We start from the raw sequence: 16,377 nt of genomic DNA, 5'->3' as shown, positions 1-16,377 counted from the left end.
CTTAATCGGTATTTAAATTCATATGCTTTCATAAACATTACTAACTAGTTGAATCCCTAAAAGTAATATCAGACCTAAAAAGGTTCAATTCCGTTCATTATTTATAAAGATATGTGAATTGACATCACATTCTCCTGACATAAGTGAATCACCTATAAGTGTAACCGGTTAGACGAAGCCTTCGGATTCTAAAGTGGTGTGGTTTCAAACCCACACTTGTACTTACCCCCCGCCCCCGCTCTCTCTCTCTCTTCATCCTTCATCTTGGATAATGACCTAAGCGTGGGTCACAAATATAATCAATCGCTATGCCTAGAATTACTGAATTATAAAATATCATCGGTATACTATAGACAGCCACTTTCACCCACTTCAGTCAAAGATTTGTTTTCCCGTCTGTTTTAATCGTGAGGGCAATACTTCTGCCAATAATCACTGAAATTCTTAAATAGTAAATGGAACACATCCCTATAACGAAACATTAACACTGCCAGTTTTACCCACTTAAATCGTCGAACGGATAGTAGTGTTGTATACACTCTTTTCTAAAAGTAGGTGTATAAAAAGGAAAAGGGTGTCTTGATTCTTGATACTGAGAAAATTTATATATATACAAAGAGCATGCATGAGGTTAATACGGGGGTTAAATAAATTTCATTCATCTAAAAAAAAAATATTGGAAATGTATATCTTTCAGGCAAATTTGTATAAAACAGAATCCCAATAATTAATAAATTTAAGATTCTAGTTATTAAAAGTCAGATCAGATCATGTAAGAAGGGTTACTTGATGTATTATGGGAATGTTAAGGTCTGTATTCAGTACAGATAGATTGTAATATATTTAGATATTACTGTCCTCGAAAGTCGTTACAGGTGGCGCGGAACTACGTCGAGTGTGTGGTAGATGCACACCCATCCCTTTTGTGTGTGTGGGTGTATGTGTGTGTGTGTGTGTGTGGGGGTGGGGTGGGGGTTGGGGGATCTTTACTACAAACGAACACCCATTGGGCTTAACGATGTTTACAATATTATAATTATATTTTCTCATCAAATTATTTGCCACTATCTCTATTCTTCATTGATGTATCCGGCTTAATGCCCCCCCCCCCCCCACCCAGAAAGTACAGCTCCTGTACACCAAACTTTGCTAAATATTAACCTTTGAAACATAACTAGAAGGAAGTATGTTAGGATTTTTTCTTTTCTCCTTTGTAATGGACGAAGTAGGTTTTTCTGGTATATAAAATGGTGACACAACTCCACACCACCCTATGCAACAAATACATTATAGAAACAACTTTCCTGTATACTATTCTCGCACACTCAAGTATTTCTTCTATAAATTGTTTTATACAGATAGATATGGGTTATATACAATCTGATTAAAACACAGATCCTATTTCGTTTCGTTTTTATAGTTCAAAATTTCGTTTTAATTGTCTTTGTAGGCCATCGAAAGTATAAAAAAACGAAACGAAATATAGATCTGTATTTTAATCAAATTGGGTTATATATAGGTCTGATGAAGGTAGTTAGCTCTCAATTAAAGCTTCCAGAAAGCTTTGCAATATGCATGATAACAGTCCACACAAATCATTCAAATCCGGTGGACCTAGATTTTATTGACTATCCTTAACCACTGGACCCAAGAACACAGCGGTCCACAGAAAGAACGAGTTCCTTATGGTCTACGGTATATAACATCCATAACCACCCCAAAAAACATCTTCGATATTCGACTTAGTCAAATCATGAATGGATTCGTCAAAACCCGACCGATTCTTTGAAACGAAACCGACAGTCAGAAACATGCGGATACTAGTTCTGCCTTTTCACGGCAGTTCGGAATAGGGTATTAAAGCATTGACGATACGATAGTTAGCAATTTGTTGCAGAGGTCAGTCAGACAATCGGTAATTGATAATAGCTTGTAACGGGTGGTATGATTATTTACTATAGATGTATCATAATTATTGACTAAAGATATTTAAAGTGATTTAAAATATAAAACCGGTACGTGGAGTAGTTCTATTCTCTGTGTCGGGTCACCGGAAACTTTCCTAGACAATTTTTACAGCGATGGTCGTCTATTTTTTTTTACGATCTCTGAGGTAAAAAGGCGACAGTGCTTTTTTGATCATGGTTATATTCCAGAATGCACAAAATCAAGCCTGATTTGTCAATAAATTTCTCGCCCCACTAACAGGTCCATTTTTCACTCAACCCCTCCACTTTAAATAACTTTTTAAAAAGGCCTGCAGATTTTAATTAAATGTACATTATTTCACAACAATATATGCATAAATGAGGCTCATCGTCATGAAATTTTGAAATTTGTATTAACCTTATCAGAGCTTCATATACTACTATGGATTGCAATGGGAAGTGAATGAAAGAATTGACAGATAACATTTGGAAGGTTCTAATCAGGATACCTGTTTTATTTTAGAATTACAATATATCATATCCTGATGTGTTTTAATTCTCTTTCAAAAATTATTTTATTGTACCAACAAACAAAGCTGACAATGTCAGATTCTAATGACAGCTGTAAGTTACATCTGGATTATCCATGGGCATGGTACATGTACAGTTCTGTTTTCTAACATCATCTATGACATAAGGAAATCTTTCTCCTGGCTTATGGCATTTACCATCAGCATCCATACATTCTGAAACTATATAAAACATCATATCTTGAAAGTAATTAATTAAGTGCCCATATTAACGTCGTTGTTAAATCTTATGTCTAACGCACATTCTTTTTTGGCTTTGTGAAGCAACGAGCAATTTTTCGGCAACTAGCGATGCTGCCGAAATCGCAGCTGTGTGTGCGCGTACAACTAGTTTGCAGCCAGTGATTGTGTGACAAGTCCAACCTGTGGCGTCCATCGATGAAAATCAAATCAAGGCGGACAGCCACTTTGAAAGATCACATAATATTTGAGCTTGTCCTGATTTATCAAACAAAATTTCTTGCCGCTGCACCACTGACAAATCCCGGGAGGTTTCTCAGTCAACACCAGGATTGAACCCCGGACATCCTGGTTAGTGAGTCAGCATATTACTCACTAAGCCACAGCTGCTCCCTGTGTAGAGACAGGGTATGCGTTCTCTTCTTGGAACACCAGTTACCGCTTTTAGTTTAGGAAGTGCGGGAAGGGGGTAACTCAACTGATTTAGATCATAAGGTCGGTGATTGAGACAATTTGCGTGGAGTTGCCTGCCCAACCCCTTGGGTTTTCTCCCACTGCTACAGGCCCTGCGCACAACCGATTTGCTGAAATAAAATTGTACGATGTTAGTGGTGTCGAGTGGACATTAAATCCAATTTCTCTACCTTTAGGAAGCCCATGAAGATTTTTGAATGATTTTGTATTGGATTTGTTTTGGATCCAGTGTACTGTTATCAGACGGTGGTGGTATTAAAAATGTGTCATTTAAATACTGTGTATTTATTGGCAAATACATGTGACCTTACTATTAGTTTGTATGTAGAAAATAGTTCCAGAATCGCCAGTAAGACATTGTTTCGTCACACAATTTACTGTTTCTTTGGCATTTAATGGTTTGCAAATTCCCAACCTGTCCTCACATTCTGAAAGAAATGCAAATATTGATTAAATTATTCTACCATTCAGCTGATGGAAAGTGACTCAATCTTCATCTTTTGGCTGCAAATTCACGGCATCAAAATATTCCAAAGAATATCTCTCTCAACACTGCCACAAGTTGGTGTGCCTGTGTTAGCAAGTGTTCAGCTCATGGGCATTTGGGGAAGAAAGAGTATTAGCTCATTAAATTAGTATAGGAAATTTTGGTTTGTGCAAATACAAATAGAAACCTCTAGTACTTTAAATTAAAGAAAATAAAAACAAGTACGATAGAACTATATGGACCAAGAACATGGCATGAAACCTCCGGCGCCATCTTGGAATTGTGAAATCATACCAAAAATTGAGGCGCCATTATCCAGAAAATAAGCATACCAAGTTTTATGTCGATCATACCTGCAATGACAGAATTTTCAGGCTTTTTTTTCGTATTTTCGAAGAGAGACGTCCTCAAAAAAGAACAACAAAATAGCACTTGTGACTAGTTCCTCGTCCATGTGTGTTTCATACTAAGATCAGTTTAAAAACATTGCGTCATTAAATTTTGTAAAAAAAATATAAGACTTCTCTATCAGATTGAAGTAATACCCACCTACTTTAAACTCCTTATAACCACCTTTATGACATTTGTATCGTGTACAATTTCCACCCATTTCAGGTACGGGGAATGTTGCACCTTCATGATAAACCTTTCCATTAACCACACACACATCTACAGCAATATATAAATATAATTATGTAAGACTTTGTGTATGAAATGAAATGGTGTTTAATGACCGACCGGGTAAATGATGTCGGGTGTAAGTGATGTCGGGTATAAGCCCTGCAATGTGCTATGAGGGAAAATTCCAATGTCTAGGGTTATTTTACGTGCACGTCAAGGTGTACATGACACCCGGGTTATTCGTTCCATCCGAACGACTAGACACTGTCCTTGCACGGCCGTCCGTCCTGCAACAGTAACAAAGGGTAACCACGTCGTAAAATCCCGATGAGTTTTCCCTGCCAATACCGGGAACGAAACCGAGACCTCCTGGTTAGCGAGCCAGCGTCTTACTGACTGAGCCACCGCATCTCCCGCGTCGTGTATGAGTCTCTGTATACAGTATTAGTTTTATATATCATATTGTTCTTGCTAGTCAACCAATACACCTCTTCAAAGTTGAAACACTTTGTCAAAGTGTAAGCTATTGTTGCAGAATTTTAAGTTTTTGAAATTTATGAAATTCGGTGTAATGCTTCATCTTTAATTGTTTTGAGAGGAGCATCCCTTCCCTCTCCCCCCGTATTATGAATACAAAAGACTTACCATTTCCAACAGGTTTAGATCCAATCACAGAAATACAACAGAGCAAAGCTACCACCAACGGCCACACCGCCATTTTGTATGACTCTAAACTTTGTTTTCTATTTTGTGTTATACAGATCAATGAACAATATACAGAATATTAAATATATTTAGTCAGATTGTCGATATATATCATAAAGAAGAAATCAAATATAGTACCTGCTGTTTGCATTCCTTAGTTTAGCTATATTCAGATGTTTAAATCCAAGCCGTAACAGCTTGATATAGGAGTGTTTTATTAACTTCGTATAATAATCAGTTATATTTTAATAGACATGCCAATATTCGAAGCTAATATGCAATATTAATATTGATAAATAAATAATTTATGACGATTAAGCACTAAACCACTGTTTGGTAAATTTTATTTGTGCATGAGAATCCAAAATTCTAAATTAAAACAGAGCACAAAGTTACTTAATATTCTGGTTCTTTGGAAGAATCTGACCCGAAAAGCTTGTTGTTATCTATCTTAATGTGTTAAAGTTAGAAAACAAAGTATGAAAAGTACCAAGTTGAGTTTGTAAACCATGTCTAATTGATGTAAACTGAAAAACTTCTATAGTGAAAGGTATACATGTCTCCGATCTTATTCTCGCTATATCTGATAAGGTAAAGAAATAGTCTACCCGTGTGTTCCAAATATCAGCATGGGTGTAAAAGGGCGCGAGATAACTCCCGTACTTTAGAAATAACCGTTGAACCAGAAGGTACAAATTTGTACCTTTGTTGATCAGAAATTGGGTGTTATAAGATTATTGAAGGACTAGCATATTTGGGGCATTGAAGCACCAAGTGTTATTGGGGCACTACCAAGCCAGACTCACCACTATTATCCTCTTCATTGGCATTGTTCCACAACTTTACTTCTGTATTGGCTGTTTGTTGCATTTTGAACATTAAGGAAGAAAAAATAATACGCAAAAACCCTTCACCTGTCCAATTCAATAGGGACTAAAATCCCAAGTCCCTATTCTATCTGGAATAATAACATGACATCCATCTATAGCAGGCTAAAGTAGCTTACTAAAAGTTATATATGGAATAACAATTACTGGTTTATAAACATGTAAAGTTTCGATAATAGTACTCTAATCTTTATCAAGCAATAGTAAGACAAGAGTACCATCTAATTTTTGAGTGGCATTTAACAATTATTGAGAACATTAAAAACACAACACAATTTATACGGGAAACAATCACTGTTTTGTTTTTTTTAAAGAGTACCGCCGTCGAAATGTATTACGTTAACAAACCAGTTATTGCTTCTGTCGGTGCAGCACAGTAGGATTGATTTATAGTATTTATATACGTTTAAGTATGTTGCTAGTCGATTACCAAAGGTCACAAAGAAATACAGTAGCTATTCACCCTACAACGTTCCCTCTTTAGTAGTGCTCCCGATAGGTCAAAGATGGGCATACGCCATACAATGTATGACTATGAGAACGATTTTGCCCGGAGAGCGGAGTTACGACCTACACTTATATTCCAAGCGTTCTTTTACGTGCACTCCAACGCAAACACGAGGCCTTGGTTTTCAACTGTCCTTGCCAGGCACCCCGTCATGCACAACTTCCTCGACCAACTCCCGGGGATCGAACCCGGATTTCCTTGTTTGTGAGCCAGCATCTTACTCACTGAGTCACAGCGCCCCCCCCCCCCCTCACCATTATTTGAAAAGCAGATAAACACCAAAGAGTTTTACCCCTAGCAGCCCTTTAACACAGGATTAGTTTAGTGATAATTGCTGGATTTTGATAAGAAACCGGTATATGGGTTAAATAAAAACTATCGAACACTCCTTGATATGTGTTATTTATTTCTAGATTAAACTTATATGGTACACATATAAACAAATTTATGTTCGATAAAGTCACAAGAGCACTCTTCGTATCTATAGCCTTCCATACGCAGAGGAAATATGGCCTTCAATCCATGACACTGTCCATGATAATCCTTACACCCTGCAATAAACATACCATCAATGAGAGTGGATGAAAGGTTGCTTACCCCAACCCCAAAATAAGATATATTATGTGATAAATGACATCAGGTGGTAAAGGCAGTGTTTCCTGCATGACGCCCGGCAAAATTTCTAGCGGCAAAGTGTGTCCTGGTGTATTCCTAATCAATCTGATTAAAACACAGATCCTATTTAATTTCGTTTTTTTATAGTTCAAAATTCCTTTTTACAACACTAGGATCTGGAAGGGATAAATCTATTTGTTAAGGCCGACCTTAATTTTCGTCAAGGTCGCTGAGATGTAAATAAAGTTAAGGCACGTGATTTTTGGCGAGATTGTAGGTTAGGTGTAAGAATTTGGGGGAGAGGTTTAAGTCAGATTGATTCCTAATCAAACTAAAACAGCCGACACCCTTTTTGTATAGATAAATGTAGTATTAACTTTTGCATAGATTCCAATACAGCGTGTTCGTTTGGTCTGTGATTTTCTGAATCATTCCCATCAATGTGGACTACCACAATTAATTATGTTCAGATTTCATTATCTGGCCTCCACTTGTCCGTCACAGGGCATTTAAGATATAATTTAACATTACACATTTAAATATTGAAAGTGTACAACCCACGCTTGTCGGTAACACGATGCACATAATATGAGCCCGTCTTTACATTATTCTATTTTACCGTTATTTTTAATTGACCATTTAATTAACTTTATTTCAATAAAGTTATCTTATCATAAAATGCTCATGCACTTACTAGCCCTTAAGACATAAAATCTTGCACTACCGCCTCTTACTTCACATCTCTTTAAGGAACAGTTATGTTCATACTCATAACCCAGAGGTTGACAAACATCATCATGGTCTTCACATCCTGCAAGATGAAAACACTTTATTGAACGACGCATCATTTCAGAGAAGATCCCATTTTATTGGCATGTAACTACACGAGTCATGTTCAGAAATTTGTGTGGGTCTGTGGGATTACCAAGACTTTTATCAAATGAGAAATTTTGGGACAAGATTTGTGGTCATATAGATGCATATGCTGGGCGCATTTTTCACCCTTCGGAGAGATTGCCATCTGCGTGACCCTACTTACCAAGCTGTTCACGCAGATTACACCTTGCTTGCGCCGATTGTAATCTGCGAATATCAAACTGGTGCGCAGATTGTCAACTTTGCGCTGATGTTTGCCCTAATGATTTTTCATATAACTTTCAAAATCACTGCATAATTAGCTTGTGTGCTAAGAATAAGATTTAAATTGCAGTCCGTTTTATCTTATAATCTTCGCTATTACCTCAGGTGAATACGTAACTCAATGCCCAAAAATATTTGCTGTAAGTACCGGAAACTTCAGTGTTATCGTTGTATAGTTGAAATAAATACATTTATGACAAACAATCGATAGCTTTTTAAATATTTTAGCAACGTGTAGGTACGTGTTTCCCAATTCTGGTTTAGTGGACAAAACTCTTTAGATACATGTATGTATGCCTATGTGTGGGCCCAATTTTTTCAAAGGGCTGTCGGGGGGTGACGCAGCAAAAATTTGGTTAGTTCCCACAACTCATCATCAATAGATCTCGCTTTAACTCCGTACAACTTAATCAAGACCTTCATATAACGTCATATCCTGCATATTTCGGCACTAATTTCGATTGGCTACTGTCAAAGATGGAAGCCTATCAAATTCCCCGATCATCGCGATTAAAAAGTCTCGCGTGTTCTAGCTTAAATGTCTACTTGTGATAATCGAGTTGCAAAGTTCAAGGTTCGTTCAATGTCAAGGTTTCCGGTGAGGTCGCCATGTTTGATTTGAGTGTGTTTGTGCCACAACCTCTGATTGGACGCTATTGTTTACGTGTCTGCGTTAAAGGGAGATAACGTAGCTATTAGTTAAGGAATTGCAGACCAGTCTAGCAACGTCTAGATGTTGTAAAACTCGCGGTCGTTGCTTCAGGAACATGCCACTAACTGTGCGATCATACTTCTCTTTCCGTATCGCCTTGCTCGTATTTGTACCACTAAACTGACGGTCACAAACTTCATTTACTACAAATAAAACTAACGCAGTGATCCATGGTGAATACCAATCAAGATTACGCGGATTATCAGTGTGTATGAAGTAGCTGATAACTTTGCCCGGACAGTGGCGCTATGGCCCACTCTTATTTCGAATTCCAACTGTCAAGGGTTCTTTTACGTGTACACGGGGTCTCGGTTTTTCGTCCCATTAGATCGAGTTTACATTGTCCCTTGTCGGCATATCCGTCCTATACCATTGGCAAGGGGCAACCGCGCCGGAAAAACCCGATGCAATTTCTCGGCCAAATCAGATACTCGAGATTTTAACTAGATTAGAACGGTTCGACCATTTAATTAATGATTAAATTTTAAAATGGGGAAGCTAGACTAAGACTCGAATATACGAGTACCGTGGTTACGATAATATAAAATCAATACACACATATTGTCCAAACTGCAAACTTTGAACTAAGAACGGCCAGCTCTTTATCTAATGTATCTTTAAGATTTTGTCAATGTAGATATATGGTAATATTTCAAGGTACAATTATTTCGTTAACATTGAAACAGATACATGTACATGTTATAGGGCGTATGGCTCGATTCGTTGGAACCTTAAAATAATCGAAAATGGGTCTAATAGTACATATTATTAATGTAATATGAATGTATCAAATTAGTCCATTCTACACGTTTTTATCAGCATTATTTTTTCGTTTTATAATCGGAATTACTAATTACTTCCGCTTTGTGGGGATATGTTTTTCTTTGTCCATTATAAATGGAACCCAAAACTATAGAATATACGACTACACGACTCGTGTATTGATAATAAAATGTTCACTGTGTCTTAAATATTGGATATGAGGGTCCCATATTTTCACGGCAAGATAACAACATCAATATTCATGGAAATCGACCAGTATTGAATTCTAATTTATGTTTTTAATTTCTAATATTATGCAAAGTATTGAGTTAGAGGACAATATAGGCTTAGCTCCTTTATATCCAGCATTACATCTAAATCTACTCACCTTCAGATATTCTAGCGACCTTTCCATCATGGCATATGTATTTTACACATGGTCCTGAACGATACGTAGTAAACGTAACACCACTTTCATAGGTACCATGTTGACTAACACATGGCTTCACTGCAAACACGTTAAAATAGTTTAAGTTTAGGCCTATATACCGTTTATATGAAAATGAAATGAGGTTTAACGTCCCACATTGTTTTGCACCGATCGGGATGATGAAGACGGGGATAATGCCATGCATTGTGCTACGGGCGTATATATAGGGAAGGTATTAACTGGACAGCGGCGCTACGGCCATCTTGTTCGAATTCCAACAGTTTACACGGAGCCTCGGTTTTCTTCCCATCTCGACAAATAGGGGGACTACTTAAAGCAATAATTAATATCTACCCGATGACGTAAAAGGATATAACTTCTTATAAATAACTCAACTATTGAACACGGTGGATTTTTACACCAGTCAGATCAATAGGTTTTTGGCGCTTTTGGGAGGTTTTTTTTCGATCGAAATAAAGGAGGTCTTCCCCAATTAATACTTTTGTATCTCACTTCTCAACAAACCCGAACGACTTCAACAGATCACGATAGCAGCAATAAGCATTTCACTCGACAATTGTGGAACTTGCCAATGCCAAACTAGAGAGTTATTGGAGGTTCCGAATTGGGAAATCTCTACTAATTTCAGTATTTCCATTATTTGTAAATTTTTGACGCAGCTAGTGTTTCTTTTAATAAATCCCACACAAAGACGGTTAAAATCACAAATCAAGCAATATATTATATATATTATAGGCTATTTTCAAATCTGTGAAATACATAGTTTGATACATGTTTAAGGACATCAAAAGACACCTTAAAATACTTACATGGCTTGGCATCGATAACTGTTGTGAGCCCTATTAAACAACTAATCAAAAGAATTAGACACGCCATATTGAATTTTAGCTCAAGTTCCCATAAAATAAGCTACAGCCATTTGACAGTTAAGTAAGAAAATATACAACAAATTATTATTTGTTGATTTACGATTCAAGTGGTGACAGCTTGGTTTCTTCATAAACTGTGCATTTATCGAGTTTCGCTGACTCTGTCCCAGCAAAAAAAGTGTGGTTATTTCCCTTCTATTATCTTAAACCCGCGGGCACAGTAGTGGTCAAATACAATTTAATCTGATTGGCCCCTGACTAGTAATCCCACAGTATGTCACAATAATCTGATAACAATATTTATATGGGTCGACCGTTTCGATTTTTTGCTGTTTACATCCTGATCCTTCCGCCTCAAAATCAGGAATATTCACCAAAACCTGGCAGAAAATAGTAATTCAAACATCATTCTTCGATTCTAGACCAAAAAGTCCATAAAAATTGTTATGCAAACGAGGTGAAAAAAGAAAAAGATAGAATTGCTATATATAGAGGCATTACATTCGTTAAAGAATGTGATTATTTCGCCAGAATTATACGTATATTGGAAATCAAACCCTGAATTTGTTTTCAAAGATTAATAATTCTATTTTAACTTCAGAAAACGTGGTTATTTCCCTTGGATGAACGTAAATTTTTAAGCACTAAGACAAATTATCGACCCAAGTCACTTCTTAGTTTCCCCTTATTCGTTTCTACTCTTGTTATATTAACTCATAGCGAAGCGAAGCCGTGACGGAGCGATATTTCTTACATTCTTGAATTCGCTATGAGTCTATAACTGGAAGGCAAAGGCAAGAAGCCAAGAAGTCATTTCAAGTCGCCTTCGTCTTCGATTTATATTATGCTTTTGAAATAATAAATTGTTGTTTTAATTAATTGAAATGAAATGAAATGAAATGGGGTTTAATGTCCTACTATTCTGCTCCGAACTAGGCTAATGAAGACAGGCATACGCCATACAGTGTGCTATGAGGGACATTTTGCCCGGACAGCGGCACTACGGCCTAATCTTCTATCGAATTCCAACTGTCAAGGGATCTTTTACGTGCACGCCAATTTTAATTAATTGATAATTGTGTTTATTTTACTACATTAATAAAGTGTTCTATTCATTTGATACGGATTTTAGGACTAAATATATGAATAAATAGTTTTTACCAACCCCTGTTTTTAGAAGCCCGTCCATTACCATGTTTTTATTAAGTATAGCGCCAGTACCGAGTAGTGTCGAATGGTACTGAATGTTTGTATTGTTGACTCGCGTAAACGAGTGTGTCTCTCTCTTCCGGTTCCTTCACTGACCATGCTGGATTATTAAAATATTCATCTTTGACAAAGTTGTTCGTTGAGTGTTCGTCCAAAGTGTGACACTATTGACTGGCGTGGTGGCCGGAGTGGGATACAAACTTTTCGCTCATTATAAACTTGTACATTCTCCCATACTTTGTATTGTGTATATTTTTGTGTTAACCAGCAAGTTCACCAATGGCGAATAACACACGTGCACCCAAACAGTGGTGCCTCACTAAACACGAGAATATTACTTCCTTTGAATTATGGCGACAGAATCTCCAATATTGTTTATCGCTGGATCCGAATTTTGCACCTTTCCTGCTTGACGGTGCAGTATGGCGAAAGAAAACTAATGCTGAACCTCTAAGAGGCTTTCAGAATGACCCACGAGACGCACCGGACCCAAGGCGTACAGCTCAACAAAAAGCTACTCATCTAGACCTAATGTTGGGTCAGATTGCAAATTATTGCCCGGTTGTTTCAAGGAACACTATTGTTAAGAATTCTACGTCAATTAATCAAATCTGGCAATGTATCCGCCTTCATTTTGGTTTCCAGTCCACTGGCGCACACTTCTTGGACTTTAATAACATTCGATTGGATTCATCTGAGCGTCCCGAGGATTTATACCAAAGACTCATGTCATTTATTGAAGATAATTTATTAAAGGCTAACGGTGATATATCGCATCATGGTGTAGTACCCGTCCTTGATGAAGAACTCTCTCCATCATTGGAAAATATCATCATTTTGGTTTGGCTTCGCCTCATTCATCCCGACCTACCTCAATTAGTTAAACAGCGGTATGGAACAGAACTTAGGTCACGTACCATTGCTAGCTTGAAACCTGAGATTTCACAAGCCCTGGATTCCCTTTTAGATGAAATACAATCCTCGTCAGAAGCTCGTGTTCTTCGTTCATCTACAAATGATTACTACAAGAAGCCATACACTAGTAAAAGACCTCCTTCTGCCAAGTCATGTCCTATTTGTAAACAGGCTGGCCGTCCTCGCTACCAACATTATCTCAGTTCGTGTCCGTTCTTACCTACAGCTGATCAAAAATTCCTTTCTAAAGCCAGACTTATTTGTAGCTTTGAGGGAGACAATGGTGATGATGAAGACGACAACCCTCCTGTACCTGTTGAATCTCCTCCTGGACATATCGCCTGTCGTGTTAGCATAAAGCAGTCTCCCCACATCAAAGCATTTTACAACCACCACCCGTTACAACTTACCATCGATACTGGAGCCGAAATTAATATGATTAAATCATCAGTGGCAAATTATATTGGTGCCCCTATTGAAACAAGCACACAGCGTGCTCTGCAAGCTGATGGGATCACACACCTTTCCGTTATTGGTGAGACTTACATCACCCTCACAAGAGGTAATTCCACTCTATAACTCGAAGCTTTGGTTGTCGACGATATAGATGTGGATATTTTGGCCGGTACCCCGTTTATGACAACGAATGATGTCTCGGTTCGACTGCTTGCAGCAAGTCACGCTAGGTGAAAATGTCATTCAATATGGCCCTAATCCGCTGCAGTCATCTCACCATGCTGTTCGCAGAACTCAAGCATATGTGTTGCCTACTATATCCACCATCGTATGGCCAGGTGATTACCTCGAAGTTGACATTCCATCAGATATTGACCCAGATAGTACTCTTGCGATAGAAGGTCGATGGGATTCCCCACACTCTCGAAACAGTAAACCATCACAGATATGGCCTCAACCCACAATACTAGACGCTGTTGCCGGTTAACTTCGCATTCCTAACACATCTATTGAACCACAACCAATTTCAAGACATTCACATTTCTGTCAAGCCAGATTGGTAAAGGACTATACACCCGGTGATACCAATTCTTCATTGGCCGTCACAACTTCAGCTAATGTACCACAAACTAAACAGCCACAGGGTCATAACTCAGCAGCCATAAAGCTAGATCCCGATAATATTTTGTCTTCAGATGACTTTAGTAAGTTCCAGAATCTATTACACACATTTGAGAATATCTTCAGTAAGAACATATCGTGCTATAATGGTGCTGCTGGTAATTTTCAAGCTGTAGTAAACATGGGTCCTGTCCAGCCCCCACAAAGAAAAGGCAGAGTTCCGCAGTACGCTAGAGATAAACTTACAGCATTACAGGAAAAATTTGATGAACTGGAAGCAGCTGGGGTGTTTCGTCGTCCTGAAGATTTTGGTGTGTCAGTAGAGTATCTTAACCCTTCCTTTTTAATACAGAAACCTAACGGTAGTTACCGCCTTGTTACCGCTTTTGCCGACGTTGGACGATACAGCAAGCCTCAACCTTCATTAATGCCGGACGTTGAATCTATCCTTCGCACAATTGCTTCCTGGCAGTATATCATTGTAACTGACTTAACAAATGCATTTTATCAGATTCCCCTATCAAAAGAATCGATGAAATACTGTGGTGTCGCTATCCCATACAAAGGAGTTCGTGTTTACACCAGGTCTGCTATGGGTATGCCTGGTTCCGAGACAGCACTTGAAGAGCTTATGTCTCGTGTTCTTGGTGACCTCTTACAGAGTGGAGTTATTGCGAAATTAGCAAATTTGTATATAGGCGGCAACACCATAGAGGAATTGTTATCCTATTTTCAAAAGACATTATCGGCGCTCAATTCTTGTGATCTTCGGCTATCTCCTACCAAGACTGTCATTTGTCCTACTACTACGACTATACTAGGTTGGATATGGACGAAAGGTTCAATATCAGCTAGTCAGCACCGGATCAGTACGCTCTCGTCATATCCACCTCCTACAACTGTTCGTGGTTTACGGTCATTTTTAGGCGCATATAAGGTCTTGAGCCGAGTTATTCCTAACTGTTCTCACATACTTACCCCTCTCGAAGACTCAATCACAGGTTTACAGTCCAAAGATAAACTTACTTGGTCGGATGAACTTTTACTACACTTCACCAAGGCTCAACAGTCCCTACATACCAACCGATCCATCGTTTTACCTCGGTCAACCGATCAACTATGGATAATCACTGATGGTTCCGTATCAAAACATGGCATTGGCGCAACTCTGTACGTTACCCGTTCAGAGAAGCAGTTATTAGCTGGATTCTTCAGCGCTAAGCTTCGCAAACACCAGGTTACGTGGTTACCCTGTGAGATAGAGGCATTATGTATAGCAGCAGCAGTCAAACATTTTAGCCCATACATCATCCAATTCAGCCATAATGCTTGCCTTCTCACAGACAGTAAACCGTGTGTACAAGCATTTGAACGTCTGTGTCGTGGTGAATTTTCCGCCAGCCCACGTGTAACATCCTTCCTTTCGGTTGTCAGCAGATACCAAGTGAGTATTCGGCACTTGGCAGGTACTGCCAACGTGCCATCTGATTTTGCCAGTAGAAATGCCCTTCCTTGTGTAGAACCAACATGCCAGATCTGTCTTTTCATTAATAATACGGAAAATTCAGTGGTACGGAGTATCTCTGTTAAGGACGTCATGAATGGTAGTCAACGGTTACCCTTTACCACACGTTCTGGTTGGATCGCAACTCAACATGACTGTCCTGATTTACGCCGTGTTCATGCCCACCTCAAACAAGGCACTCGACCGTCCAAAAAGTTAACAAATATCCGCGACATCAAACGTTACCTCAATCTTGCTACTATCTCTAAGGACGGGCTATTGGTAGTTAACCAGGATTCACCTCTGATGACCTCAACTGAATTGATTATAGTCCCACGCCCAGTTCTGGACGGATTATTAACTGCATTACACTTGAAGTTCGACCACCCATCACGGCACCAACTGAAACTAGTTGTAAAACGCCATTTTTATGCCCTTGATCTTGATTCTGCTCTGGAACGAGTATCGGATTCCTGCCATGTTTGCGCCTCTCTTAAACAGCTTCCGCATGCCTTTGTTGAACAAACATCAGAAGACCCACCCGAAGTAGTAGGTGTGTCGTTCGCTGCCGACGTAATGAAGAGAAACCGGCAACTTATTCTTATTCTTCGTGAAACCACTACATCATATACTGCCACATGTATACTGGAAAATGAACAACAGGTTTCTCTACGTGAAGGTTTATTACAACTAGCCATTGCACTCCGTCCTCTTGATGGTCCCCATGCAGTTGTTCGAGTCGA

The 16,377-nt window shown here is 38.5% G+C and overlaps 1 long non-coding RNA gene across 1 annotated transcript; it reads right to left on the bottom strand.

The window, feature by feature from the left end:
- Positions 1-2,413: 2,413 nt before the first annotated feature.
- Positions 2,414-11,030, bottom strand: LOC126811362 (uncharacterized). Its single transcript, XR_007675576.2, has 7 exons — positions 10,870-11,030; positions 9,998-10,117; positions 7,690-7,806; positions 4,926-6,931; positions 4,209-4,328; positions 3,484-3,600; positions 2,414-2,680 (listed from the first exon to the last, which is right to left on the bottom strand). It is a non-coding gene; the product is annotated as an uncharacterized LOC126811362 (long non-coding RNA).
- Positions 11,031-16,377: the final 5,347 nt, after the last annotated feature.

This window comes from Patella vulgata, chromosome 2 (genome assembly GCF_932274485.2).
Source record: "Patella vulgata chromosome 2, xgPatVulg1.2, whole genome shotgun sequence".
NCBI classification, from domain to species: domain Eukaryota; kingdom Metazoa; phylum Mollusca; class Gastropoda; family Patellidae; genus Patella; species Patella vulgata.
The sequence above is the reverse complement of the archived record's forward strand: the minus strand, read 5'-3'. Positions and strand labels throughout refer to the sequence as shown.